Source organism: Giraffa tippelskirchi, chromosome 3 (genome assembly GCF_054371585.1).
Source record: "Giraffa tippelskirchi isolate mGirTip1 chromosome 3, T2T-mGirTip1v1.2.pri, whole genome shotgun sequence".
Classification (NCBI taxonomy): domain Eukaryota; kingdom Metazoa; phylum Chordata; class Mammalia; order Artiodactyla; family Giraffidae; genus Giraffa; species Giraffa tippelskirchi.
Window position 1 is genome coordinate 170431662 of NC_137277.1, and position 13252 is coordinate 170444913.

Consider the following 13252-nt stretch of genomic DNA (forward strand, 5'->3'; position numbering starts at 1 on the left):
ATACATAGAGTTATCATGGGACCCAGAAATTCTGCTCCTAGAGAGATGAAGACATACATTTAAATAAAAAGTTGTACAAGAATGTTCACAGCAGTCTGATTCATCATAGCTAAGAAGTGAAAAAAATGTAAATATCCTCCAACTGGATGGATAAATAAAATGTGGTATATTCATACAATGGAATATTCTTTGGCAATAAAAAAATGAAATATTAGTATGTGCTACAACATGGATGAACCTTGAAAACACTGTGCTAAATGAAACAAGGTAGTCACAAAAGATCTCACAATTATGATACCTTTTTTAAACGAAATGCCCAGGATTAGCAAATCTAGATACAGAAAGTAGATTAGTGGCTACCTAGGGCTGGAGGAGTTGGGAGAAAATGAGGAGTGACAGCTAATGGGTACACAGTTTCTTTGGGGGATGATGAAAATGTTCTAAAATTCATCGTGTTGGCGGTTGCACAAGAAACAGATTACAGTTATTGTTTCTGGGAAGGGGAACTTGACAGCTGGAGGACAGGAGTGCCTATATATATTATTAATATACACGTTAATATGTATTACCATACGCTCTACGTGTTTGTTGGATTTTGTATCACATATATAGTAAGCTATTCACAAACAAGTAAATAAAATAATATTTTACAAAATAATATTGAAATGACAAAAGGGTATTAACTACAGATTCAATAAAATTTTTAAAAGTTAAAAAATGTCATGAAGTGGCAATGTTTTTCAATTACCTTAAATTCAAGCTTTTACTGTTCTGTATTTTCTAGTATGTAGAACACATGGACTGCAATCAAACTTTACCAAGTTCTAACTCTCCTTTTTATTTGAGTTGGCTTGGACCAAGCCATTTAATCAGAAAGAGATAACCCCACTTTCGATAGCCATTTATGAATTATCCACTCTGGACAGGATCTCAATCTAAGCCATGGGGCAGAGAGCAAAGTAAATGGTCTTTACATTCAAACAACTTCATTTCAAATAGAGAAACTGATTTATAAAACACTAGTTAGGGGTGGGGGGGTAATATTCTGGAAATGGTGTCTGTCCAATAGGACCCATATTAGCATCTTTTATTTTCTTGGGCCCTAAGATTGAAAAAAATTGTCTCGTGGGAGTTTCTGGTGCTTCCTCCTTCCTTCCTCTTCTCCCTCCCTCCCTCCTTTCCTTCTTTAAAGCTCAGATACTCTCCCTTCTTATTCAAAAGCATCAATGGCTTTTTTTCAGGTGCAGTAACCACTGATTGGGCTTCCCAGGTGGCACAGTGGTAAATGAATCCACCCGTGAATGCAGGAGACACGAGGGAGATGTGGGTTCAATCTCTGGGTCAGGAAGATCTGCTGGATTAGAAAATGGAAACCCATCCAGGTATTCTTGCCTGGAGAATTCCATGGACAGAGGAGCCTGGCAGGCTCCAGTCCATGGGGTTGCAAAGAGGCAGACATGACTGAGCACGCACGCAAACACACATACACACAAGCACTGATTACCTGTCCTCACACATTTTGAAGCTCTGTACAACTCGAAAAGTGAAACTGTCAGCAGTCCCCTCCTACCTTCCTTCTCCACGACTTTGTCCAGGGCTGATTACACTAGTCTTATGAGTAAGGAAAGCTTTTAGAAACTTTATCAGTAATAAATATAAAAGAGAAAACGGTACCATCTTTACTATATGTAGAGGTATAATAGTGTGAAAATTTCATCAGTATTGGTCCAGGTGTCTGAAGACCTGGGTGTGAGTACAGGTTTTGGTACTAAGAGACTGTAGAAACTAGGATGAATACGCGTTATACTAATTTCTATGAGTTAAGACACCTTTCCTAAGTGATACCAAGTCCATTGCATCCTAGATGTCAGCCTGATCATCAGCCTGTCTCAAGGGTTAACTATTTGTTTGCCTAGTGTTATGCAATTTACAAAATATAATCACTATTTTGTTTGTTTTTAAAATGATTCATCCTAAACTAGGTGAAGTTTAGCCACGCTAAAAGTCATTCATCCTAAAAGTCAGATGAAGCATACAATATTGCCCCCATCATCCATAAGATAAAATTGAGAGATAATTTAACAACATTGAAATTGGAAAGAGGAACGTTTTGTTAATTAATAGAGAAGGCATATACAAATATCTAAGTTAAAATGATTCTGGGATATTATCAAGTCTTCCTTCCTATTTCCCTATTAAGGGAAAAGTACATTTACCCTATTTTTAATCATAGGAAAAGAGATTCACAGAAGTAGGTGACTTACCCTAACACTGTAGTGACTATAATTGGTGTGTGTGTGTGTGTGTGTGTGTGTGTGTGTGTGTGTGTGTTAGTCGCTCAGTTGTGTCCGACTCTTTGCAACCCCATGGACTGTAGCCTGCTAGCCTTCCCTGTCCATGGAGTTCTCCAGGCAAGAATACTGGAGTGGGTCTATCAGAATTGTAAACAAGAATATAAGAAAAAGACTTTGCCATAAACATTTCTTTGTTCTCTAATATGAAGAAAAAAAGTAAACAATTGGATTTATACCCAGTGGCTTTTTGGCTGAATCCTATTTCATAAGGTACATTTTTCTTCACTTTGCCAAGGGAATATTAAAAAGCAACAGGGAAAATATGGTTTGAGAGGTGTGATATTTATGGGCATCTATTAGTCCTTGCCAGAGCCATTTGACAAAGCAGAGGGCCTCTGTGTTGTTTATGGGCAAAGGAATTAAATTTGATATGGATTTGTTACGGTGTTTAGAAGACAGATCACTCCTTGGAAGAAAATTGCACTTACCCTAATATGATTTGAATGTGAAACTCTCTGCCAGGCTGTATATTCTGCCCACACTCCACATGCAGAGCACGATAAGTCCACCAGAATCCTTGGGGGCATATCTCAAAGAGAGGCACATGCTTGAAAGAAAAGAACAGTTTGGACGGAAACCAGTCACTGGGTTTTCTATCCTGCTTTGGATTTAATTTGTAGTCTGGCCTTAGGGAATTAATGTCCCAGGACCTTTATTTCTCCATCTGTAAAAATTACTCAGAGGCAGATTTTGCCTTGATATGAGGAAGAAGGAAATGGTTAGTAAATATAGAATGGGAACTTTTCAACTGCTTCCATGCATAATTAAACCCTTGCATTGTTTTATTCTTCTAGGCATTTCAGGGTCCTCCTTCGCTTCTCCAATATGCTGGTTACTCACTGTTCTCACAGAAATACATCTTATATAACAAATTATGGGCTTCCTAGGTGTCTCAGTGGATAAAGAATCTGCCTGCAGTGCAGGAGACTCAGGAGACTTGAGTTTGATCCCTGATTCTGGAAGATCTCCTGGAGGAGGGCAAGGCAAACGCCTGGAGAATCCCAAGGACAGAGGAGCCTGGCGGGCTACAGTCCATAGGGTCACAAAGAGTCGGTCATGACTGAAGCAACTGAGCATGCACGCATAACAAATTATAACTTAATTACTTCTTTTTTTTTTTAAAGAGAGCAACAGAAAAATGAATCTGTTTTCTATTATGTCTTTGAGAATTATGCAGCTATCTGCATGAATGAAATTGGTCACCTTTTCCTTTTTGGAAGTGACTTCATTACATTTTGCCAGGAAGACTTTAGCTTCCTAGAGTGGATTGGAGCAACTTCTGTCCCTTTCCATGACTGACGATAATTTAAAAAACACTGGGATCATTTGGCCTCCAAAAATTGAATAGAATCCAGCTGTGGAGCCATCTGGTCCTGGTTCATTTTTTTCAAGTAGGAGATCTATAATCACTTTCAAATCTTTTCTATAGCAATGCATTTAGGCAAGATTTATACATCTTCTTTTAATTATCAAGAATTTGTATTTTTCTAAGACTATCATCCATTTTCCAGGTTTTAAAAACATTTGCTTTAGAAGTGCACATAGAATTAACATATATATATTTCCCCTTACTGACTTTTTAAAAAAAATTATTATGAAGATTTTAAACATGCCTAGAAAATTTCACTGGAGGAGGGCATGGCAACCCACTCTAGTATTCTTGCCTGGAGAATCCCCATGGACAGAGGAGCCTGGTGGGTTACAGTCTATGGGGTCACAAAGAGCTGGACACGACTGAAGCGAGTAAGCACGGCACAAAAAAATTTCAAAAGAGTACAATGAACACCCATATAATTCCCAGCTATAGTTAGCCATTTTAAATTAGAGAAATCGTGATCCTACATTTCTAAATAATTCAGCATTTATCTCCGGAGAGTAAAAATGTTCTTCCACATAACTGCAATATCATTCAACACACTGAAATCAGTCTCTTAATAACTTCTGTCATCCAGTTCATATTCAAATTTCTCCAATTGTTCCCCAAACACTGCTTCTTTATAGCTACTTGGTTGAACCGAGAATTGAATCATAGAAGATACATTGATTTGGTTGTCATGTTTCAAGTCTTTCATTTAAAGCCATTCTCCGCCTCCTTTTTGATAATATTAATAACATTAACTTATTGAAGAGATTAACTTAGTTGTCCTGCATGTTTTTTTTCCTTTTGTGCTGTGCTGTGCTCAGTCGCTTCAGTCGTGTCTGACTCTTGGTGATCCCATGGACCATAGCTCTCCTGCTCCTCTGTCCGTGGGATTTCCCCAGGCAAGAATACTGGAGTGGGTTGCTATGCCCTCCTCCAGGGCATCTTCCTGACCCAGGGATCAAACCCATGTCTCCTGTGTCTCCTGTATTGCAAGCAGATTCTTTACCACTGAGCCACCAGGAAGGTGGTGGCTTCCTGGTGGGAAGGAAGGAAGGAAGCCTCTTGTTTCTTTTCACTGACGTTTAATTTGTTTCTTTATATTCAAAGGCTTTTCCCATTCTGAATCTTGAATTTCTTTCTTCTTTTTTTCTTTAATTGAATTCTTGAGGGGGATTATCTATTATATTTGTCTCTTCAAAGAACTGGTTTTGGATTTTGTTAGTTGAACTATATTTTGCTGTTTATTTGTTTCATTATTAGATAGTTTAATTAAGATATTCTCTGAATGAAGACAGGAATCCCAGATTAATTAAGATATTCTCTGAATGAAGATAGGATATTATAGAAGGAAAAAAGTATAGTATTTAAATACATAAAAACTTAAATTTTTATTTTGGCAGAAGAAATAATAAAAGCCAAATGGGCAAATAATAAAATTGGGTAAATATAATAAAAAAATAAGAAAAGCGAATATCTCTGATATACAAATATCTCAACTGATAAGGAAAATACCTCAAATAGTCAAATTCCTAAGAGAAAAATTCTGAATTAGAAAAGAAAATCTATTTCAATTTTTGCTCATTTTAAATTTGGTTTGGTCTCTCTTATTTATTTTAAAGTTTAATGTGTATATTCTGGATATGAGTCAAATATGTACGTATATATGATTTATTATTTTTACTATTGCATGTTGATAACACTTGGAGAAGGAAATGGCAACCCACTCCAGTATTCTTGCCTGGAGACTCCCAGGGACAGAGGAGTCTGGTGGGCTGCCGTCTATGGGGTCGCACAGAGTCGGACACGACTGAAGCAACTTAGCAGCAGCAGCAGCAGTTGATAACACTAATCAGAAATCATGGCATCATTTGCTATTTTCTTCATTGAGTTAAAAGAATGTTACACCAAATATATACTTAACAAATACCAAGTAACTATTTAAAGGCGATAAATGATGTGGGTTTTTTTTTTTTCTAATAGGTAGCTCCAGAAGGAAACATACTGATATTTAGTCGATGCTCATTTAAGTTTTTTGAACCATTACTTCCATACCATGATTAGGTGGGTGGAAGATAGTTGGAGAAAAATGTTTTTAGTGGATGTAGTTGATGTAAAGAAGCTATTTTATTTCCAGGAAATTTTTCTCAAAAAAAAAAAAATGTATCTGACATGGTAACGGTCTTTTCTCAGGCATGTGGTTTTGGTGTGTGCTTGCATTTGCACTAACCCATTTCCTGTGCATATGCTCTGCTTTGTCTCTGCCCTTGATGCATTAAAAAGAAGTGAAATAGAGACATAATAGCATTGCCTAGAGCTCAGTTCTTAAAAAGGGAGAAGGCGGAGGGAGAAAAACAATGGAAACTGTGCCTGCGATTCCAAACCCTGAAACAAAAATGGTAGATTGACTAGTCTTAAGGACATCTATTCAAATGAAAGCCAGTGGGCTTTTGTTCTTCCCCACATGATCATTTGAATTTATTAATATGACTAGATTAAGATTTTTCATAGCTTTACCTTCTAGCATTTTCTGATGTGTAGACTTGAAAACGTATTTCTGTTCTGAGCTAATCCTGAGTCTTTTCCCCTTTCTGTTTGCTTGTTTCTTTGCTAGAGGGACAAAAAAGAAGAAAATAGCTATTTTTATAGATGTTTTCAAAGCAATAGGAAAATTATTATGCAACTAGTCCAAAAAACCCTAATAAAGTCAAAGTACTTTTTGTATATTTGTAAAGAGTACTATTAGCATCACCATGGGTACAAAGCTCCAGGATCACATTAACAGGAGGCTTCCTAACACCTGCCAAATACCCTATTTTCTGTTAAAGAGATGCTTGGATGGGATCTACTTGAAAGCATCTAAGTATGAGTCTTAAAGATCAATAATGCATGTCATGAAGATGTCAGGTTTTTACTACATGCTTTTTTTTCTTTCATTGGCTCCAGCATTTATCCAACCAATATTGATAAGTTTGATGAAGTATATCTGTGAAGGTCAAACCTAGTGGTTAATATGGAAATCCACTAAATAGGCTTTCATCTCATTGCTGGATACATGTTCTCTCGTTGGATTCCTGTTTTCAGTAGGGGCAGAGTGCCTGATGTGTGGATGGTGAATCAGCTGATAAAAAACACCGCGCTGTGCTTGGGGATAAATGGATCAAGGTATTTCTGAGGCTGTCAAAGTTGGAAGTGCTCACAGAAATTATCTAAGTCATGCTTATTTGTTTGTTTTTGCTTTTTTAATTGTTGATTTTGTTTACAGAAGGGGAAGTGAAAACTCAGAAGCTAAGTGCTGTATCTCAAATAAGCTGCTGACAAAATTACTTAGTGGCAAAGGTAAGATTGATACCCAAATATACTTTTAGTCCAATGTTTGTTCCAATGCTAGACTATGTAGCTGGAAACATGAAAGGGAGAAAATCAGAGGTTAATGACATTAAATTAATTGCCATTCCTATGAAGTGTTATAGAAATAAGCACAGAACCACTGGAGTTATGGCCCTACATATAGAATTATGGATGGGGCCAGAGAGAGACCTCAACATATGGAACTCTCTTTTCTGCCATTTTGCTTGGCCTATCTCACATCAGGAAGCAACACTTAGAACTGGACACACTGGGCTATATATTGTCACCGTGCTTATTTAACTTATATGCAGAGTACATCATCTGGGCTGGAAGAAGCACAAGCTGGAATCAAGATTGCTGGGAGAAATATCGATAACCTCAGATATGCAGATGACACCACCCTTATGGCAGAAAGTGAAGAGGAACTAAAGAGCCTCTTGATGAAAGTGAAAGAGGAGAGTGAAAAAGTTGGCTTAAAGCTCAACGTTCAGAAAACTAAGATCATGACATCCGGTCCCATCACTTCATGGCAAGTAGATGGGGAAACAGTGGAAACAGTATCAGATTTTATTTTTTTGGGCTACAAAATCACTGCTGTTGGTGATTGCAGCCATGAAATTAAAAGACGCTTACTTCTTGGAAGGAAAGTTATGACCAACCTAGACAGCATATTAAAAGCAGAGACATTACTTTGCCAACAAAGGTCCATCTAGTCAAGGCTATGGTTTTTCCAGTGGTCAGGTATGGATGTGAGAGTTGGATCATAAAGAAAGGTGAGTGCTGAAGAATTGATGCTTTTGAACTGTGGTATTGGAGAAGACTCTTGAGAGTCCCTTGGACTGCAAGGAGATCCAACCAGTCCATCCTAAAGGAGATCAGTCCTGGGTATTCACTGAAGGACTGATGTTGAAGCTGAAACTTCAATACTTTGGCCACCTCATGCGAAGAGTTGACTCATTGGAAAAGACCCTAATGTTGGGAAGGATTGGGGGCAGGAGGAGAAGGGGACGACAGAGGATGAGATGGTTGGATGGCATCACCGACTCGATGGACATGGGTTTGGGTAAACTCCGGGAGTTAGTGATGGACAGGGAGGCCTGGCGTGCTGCGATTCATGGGGTTGCAAAGAGTTGGACACGACTGAGCAACTGAACTGAACTGAACTGACGCTGGGAAAAATTGAGGGCAGGAGGAGAAAGAGACGATGGAGAATGAGATGGTTTGATGGCATCACCGACTCAACGGACATGAGTTTGGGGAGTTGGTGATGGACAGGGAGGCCTGGTGTGCTGCAGTTCATGGGATCGCAGAGACGGACGAGACTGAGCAACTGAATGACAGATCTCAAATTTCAACATCACCTTCTTTAAGACGTCTTCTCTCCTTCTCCCAATCTGTTAGAAGTATTTTTTACATGAGCAAATAATACTTTCTGTAAATTGTAGTTTTTTGTTTACTTGTCCTCTCCTCTTTTAAAAATAACCATTATCAATCACTGAGTACCTACTATGTGTCAGGTGTTTTGTGTTGAGTTCTTGAAAAACCCTTCAAGTCAGGGATGAGGGTTCCCTGATTGACCAAAGTTTAAACAGTTAATAAGCATCAGAACCAGGATGGGAAATCAGATGTGTCACAGTCCCCTTCCGACGTCATTTCTGTGTGTCATACTGACTAAATTCAGAATCAGAGGGCTGTGGTCATGAATACTAGACTTCTCTCATCATTCCATGCTCCTTCCAGCCTCTGAGGTTGGAAAGCTGAAACCTACATTTTGCCAAATCTCTTGAATCTAGGATTCTGAGTCTGATGGAAGGTGTGCTGGTTAGACACCATTGTAAGAGATCCCGAAGGCAGGAATGACATGGGCCATCTTCCAGCCACTGTGGTGGCTGAGCTGAAAGCTGGGGGGACATGAGTATGTAGAGGTCACTCAAGAACCCAGTTTTCAGTCACCACCTTTGAGGTTTGAGAGGCAGTTGTGCCCACAACTGCAGTAGCAGTGATGGAATCTTCCTGATATCTGGACAGTTAGGAGCTTTCTATAACCTTGGACTCCATAGTCCAGGAGGGTCTCATTTTGCCCTTCTAATGATTGTGTACAACTGAGTTCCCTATTACATTTCTTTTTTCCTGAAATACACAGAGTGATAAAGTGGTATTTCCCTATCTATTGTTATATAACCAACTACTCCAAAACCCTGTGGACTGAAATAACAGTGGTTTATTATTTATTATGATTCTGGGGTTGGTTGGAATCAGTTCTTCTGCCTCATCTGGTTGGCTGGGATCACTCATGGCTGCATTCAGCCAACAGCCCTGTTGATGCTGGAACGTCTGAGACAGCCTCATATGTCTGCTGCTGAGCTGCCTTGGGACTTTTCCTTACGGCCCCTCTTTCCACATGGTCTTTCGTCACTAATCTGAGCAGGAAGCCAAGTTAGAAATAATATAATTTCTGTATCTGAGCAGCAGAAACACAGTGTCAGAAACCACAGTAAACTGTAAGCCAACATGAACAGGAGAAAGGATTGAGGCTGGAGGGAACTTGACCAAATCTCCCATTTTCCCCATTATAATTCTGCTAAATGAACTTTATCATCCATTGATGCTGCAAACATTTGTTTAGTAGACAGTATTTGAAGTAACCATTTTAGGTGTTGGTATAGAAGAGTTCTGCCTTTGAGGAAATAGCTAATGACAGAGGATGAGATGGTTAGATGGCATCACCGACTCAATGGACATTAGTTTGGGTAAACTCCGGGAGTTGTTGATGGACAGGGAGGCCTGGCGTGCTGCAGTTCATGGGGTTGCAAAGAGTCAGACACGACTTCATGACTGAACTGAACTGAACAAGAGAATGATGACATGGAGGAAGTCAGTAGTCCTGCTAGGCAGTCAGGAAACCCGTTCGGAAAGGTCCCTCTTAAGGAGGATCTTGAAGACTGAGTAGGAGTTTGATTAGATGAACATTTGTTTGAAGGAAAGGGGGATTGGCATAGAATAGTGAGTAATTTTAGTCTCTTTGTGGCAAGAATGATGTCATCTTTCTTGGTATCTTCTACAGAATCTTTACATATCATTTTCATCCAATGTACATTTATTGAGTAGTTATTAATATATATTGTCATGATCAAAATTTGACTACAGTAATTTATAAATATTTTACTTTGGGAGCTTACTTTAAATATCTTAAAAGCAGATAAAATAATGTTTTCTTACTATATATATGAATAAAAAGCCATGTCATGCTCATTTATTATGAGGTGGTAAATTATTTGAGATTAAAATCCCTATCTGGCATTTGCATTGTTAATTTAAAATTCACCGTGCTAGACACTGATACTGTATTCTCTATGTCATGTAACGTTTTGTTCATGATGTGCTTAATACCTGTTCCCAATGTTTCTGACATTATCCTCCTTGTAATATTCAAATAAATCAAAGTATTTTTTAATGTATCATTAAAACTGACATATTCTCAAGTGAGGGAAATGCCGTATGACACAGCTTTCTCACCCATCGATGTGATAATTAATATTGGAAATAATGTATAACTTAGGAAATTCAATAAGCAACAACAATATCATACATTTATTGTATGGATTCATTCAACAGATATATATTACAAGCCAGGCAATGTTAGAAGCTTCCCTGGTGGCTCAGATGGTAAAAATTCTGCCTACAGCGTAGGAGAACCCTGGTTTGATCCCTGGGTCAGCAATGTTAGGCATTGAAGATAAAAGGTAAATTGAGATATGTATGCATCTTCCTCTCTTGGGAACCACGCTGATAAAGAAAAACATCATATAAGTAACTGCACAATTGATTAGTAATAATTGTGGCAGGTGTTGTCAAGAATTATTCTTAGGAGACTGTGTCATGGTGGGACCTGCATTGGCTTCCTATGGAATTTGGAGAGGCCTGCATCCTATATTCTATTCCTTGAGAGTCAGAAATCAGAGTTTGGTATCACCTTTGGAATATATAAATAAAGCTGCCATTCAGCCACAAAAATAGAGATATGGAAGAACATACTCTTAACTTTCACAATTCTGTCATTTAGGAATGACAGCTCTATCAGAACCTTTGAAAATGAAATGAACAGTTTAGGGCGTGATTTAGATATTTACCAATGTACTTTAAAAGTAAAATTAACAACAGTCTGAACTTGATAGTTCATCAATATGGACAGTATCTCTTTAAGTACCAAAATTCGAGGATGAATATATGCAAAGATGGTTTTGGAGAAATTATCTATTCCAACCCATTACTGTTTGAAATCCAATTGAGACAGATATTGCTATCACATGAAGAAATATTTTCAAGTATTTATAACAGTAAATCCCCAATATTTCATTACTTCTCTATGATTTTTTAATTTTATAGCAGAAAAACATTTACAAAGTCCAACATTTGTCTTTAAGGAATTATTTGCCTCTCTGCCCAGCCAGGCGATTGGCCACCTGATGTGAAGAACTGACTCATTTGAAAAGACCCTGATGCTGGGAAAGATTGAAGACGGGAAGAGAAGGGGACGACAGAGGATGAGATGGTTTGATGGCGTCACCAACTCAATGGACATGAGTTTGAGTAAACTCCAGGAGTTGGTGATGGACAGGGAGGCCTGGCATGCTGCAGTCCATGGGGTTGCAAAGAGCTGGACACAACTGAGAGACTGAACTGAACTGAACTTGCTAGGATACCCCGTAAGTTGATGGGATCCTAAACAGTCATGTGCTGTAAGTCTCTGGGTGTAATAAAAGTATGCCTTCAGAAAAAACTTATTTGTAAACTTAAAAAAAATGTTTATTAGCTTCCTGTGGCTGTGGTACCACAGACTTGATGTGGTTTCTAGTGCTAGCTAAAGGCATCTTCTATCTTCTTTCAGTTTTGGAGGTCAGACGTCCAGAGTTAGTGTCACTTGCCTTGTCCAGTTTCTAGGGCTGCATTTCTTGCTTTCCTTTGTTCACGTCCTCGTCTTCCATCTTCAAGGCCAGCAACTCAGCATCATTAAGACTCTCTTCTCCATTCACACCACTTTCTCCTCTTCCCTGTCTGAGATCTCCTTCTGCCTCTCAAAAGAACACCTGTGATGGCATTTGGGTCCCCTCCAGATAACCTAGGGTCTTCATCTTGGAGATTCTTAATCACATCTGCAAAGACACTTTTTTTTTTTTTTAAACCACGTAGGGTAACATCCACAGGTCCCAGGGTTTAGAATGTGGATATCCATGGGAGAGGGGGGAAGGAGAGGGGTGAGGCATTTTTCAGCCTACTGCAATGTATCTCTTTACTCCCTATATTATGTTTATAACTTTGTGAGCAACCTCAATGCTTAGGTTTTACTTTTTCATTTGATAACACCTTTTAAATTAGTTTTTCAAAATAGTCTTCTGTTTTATTGAACTCCCTAATAAGTTTCTTCTTATCTCCACTTGGAGGAGGATTAACATGTCTGTTTAATCTTTTGCCAGTTGAAAAACAGTGATAGTCACGAATCATGTTGTCATTTATAATATGGAATTGATAGCTGTGGTTTTCATAAGCTCCTACCATAAAGCTATGTCAAGACCAAGTTCTATAGTTTCTCTTCTCCCTGGGGAAGATTTGATTCTTTTGTCAATTAGTGAATCTTGCTTACCTGCTTGCTTCAGGGTATTGGAAGAGCCATATCAAGAATAAAAAAAAAAATTGTTAAAATATCCATGCCAAACTAATGTTATACTTACTTTCCAACACTGAAACATTATGGCTATCATTTTAGAAGCAACTTTGATTCTCTCATCTTAGAATTATCCTTGATATTTCCCATCAAAACTGTGACCTAGGATCAAATTTTCGCCCTGCAACAGGTAATTAACAAGGCAAGTTGCACAGAGCAGACAGTGGTTTGGAACTTTAAAAAAAAAAAAAAATGAGTACATGTTCAATTTTTATCCTCTCCTCCATGTGCGTCTGTTGAGGTATATTCAGTTTAAGATACCAAGATACAGAAAATTCAATTCAAACATGCAAAAATAATGGAGAGGATTTTTTGTTTGTTTTAGTAACTAGATGAAGGTCCAGATGTAGAGCAGCTTTCCAGGCCTGATTAACTTACTGGCTCAGAATTATTTCTGGAATCCAGTTTCTGTCTGCTTCTCTGCTTTGCCTTCCACATATTATTTTCCTCTTATAACCAAATTCA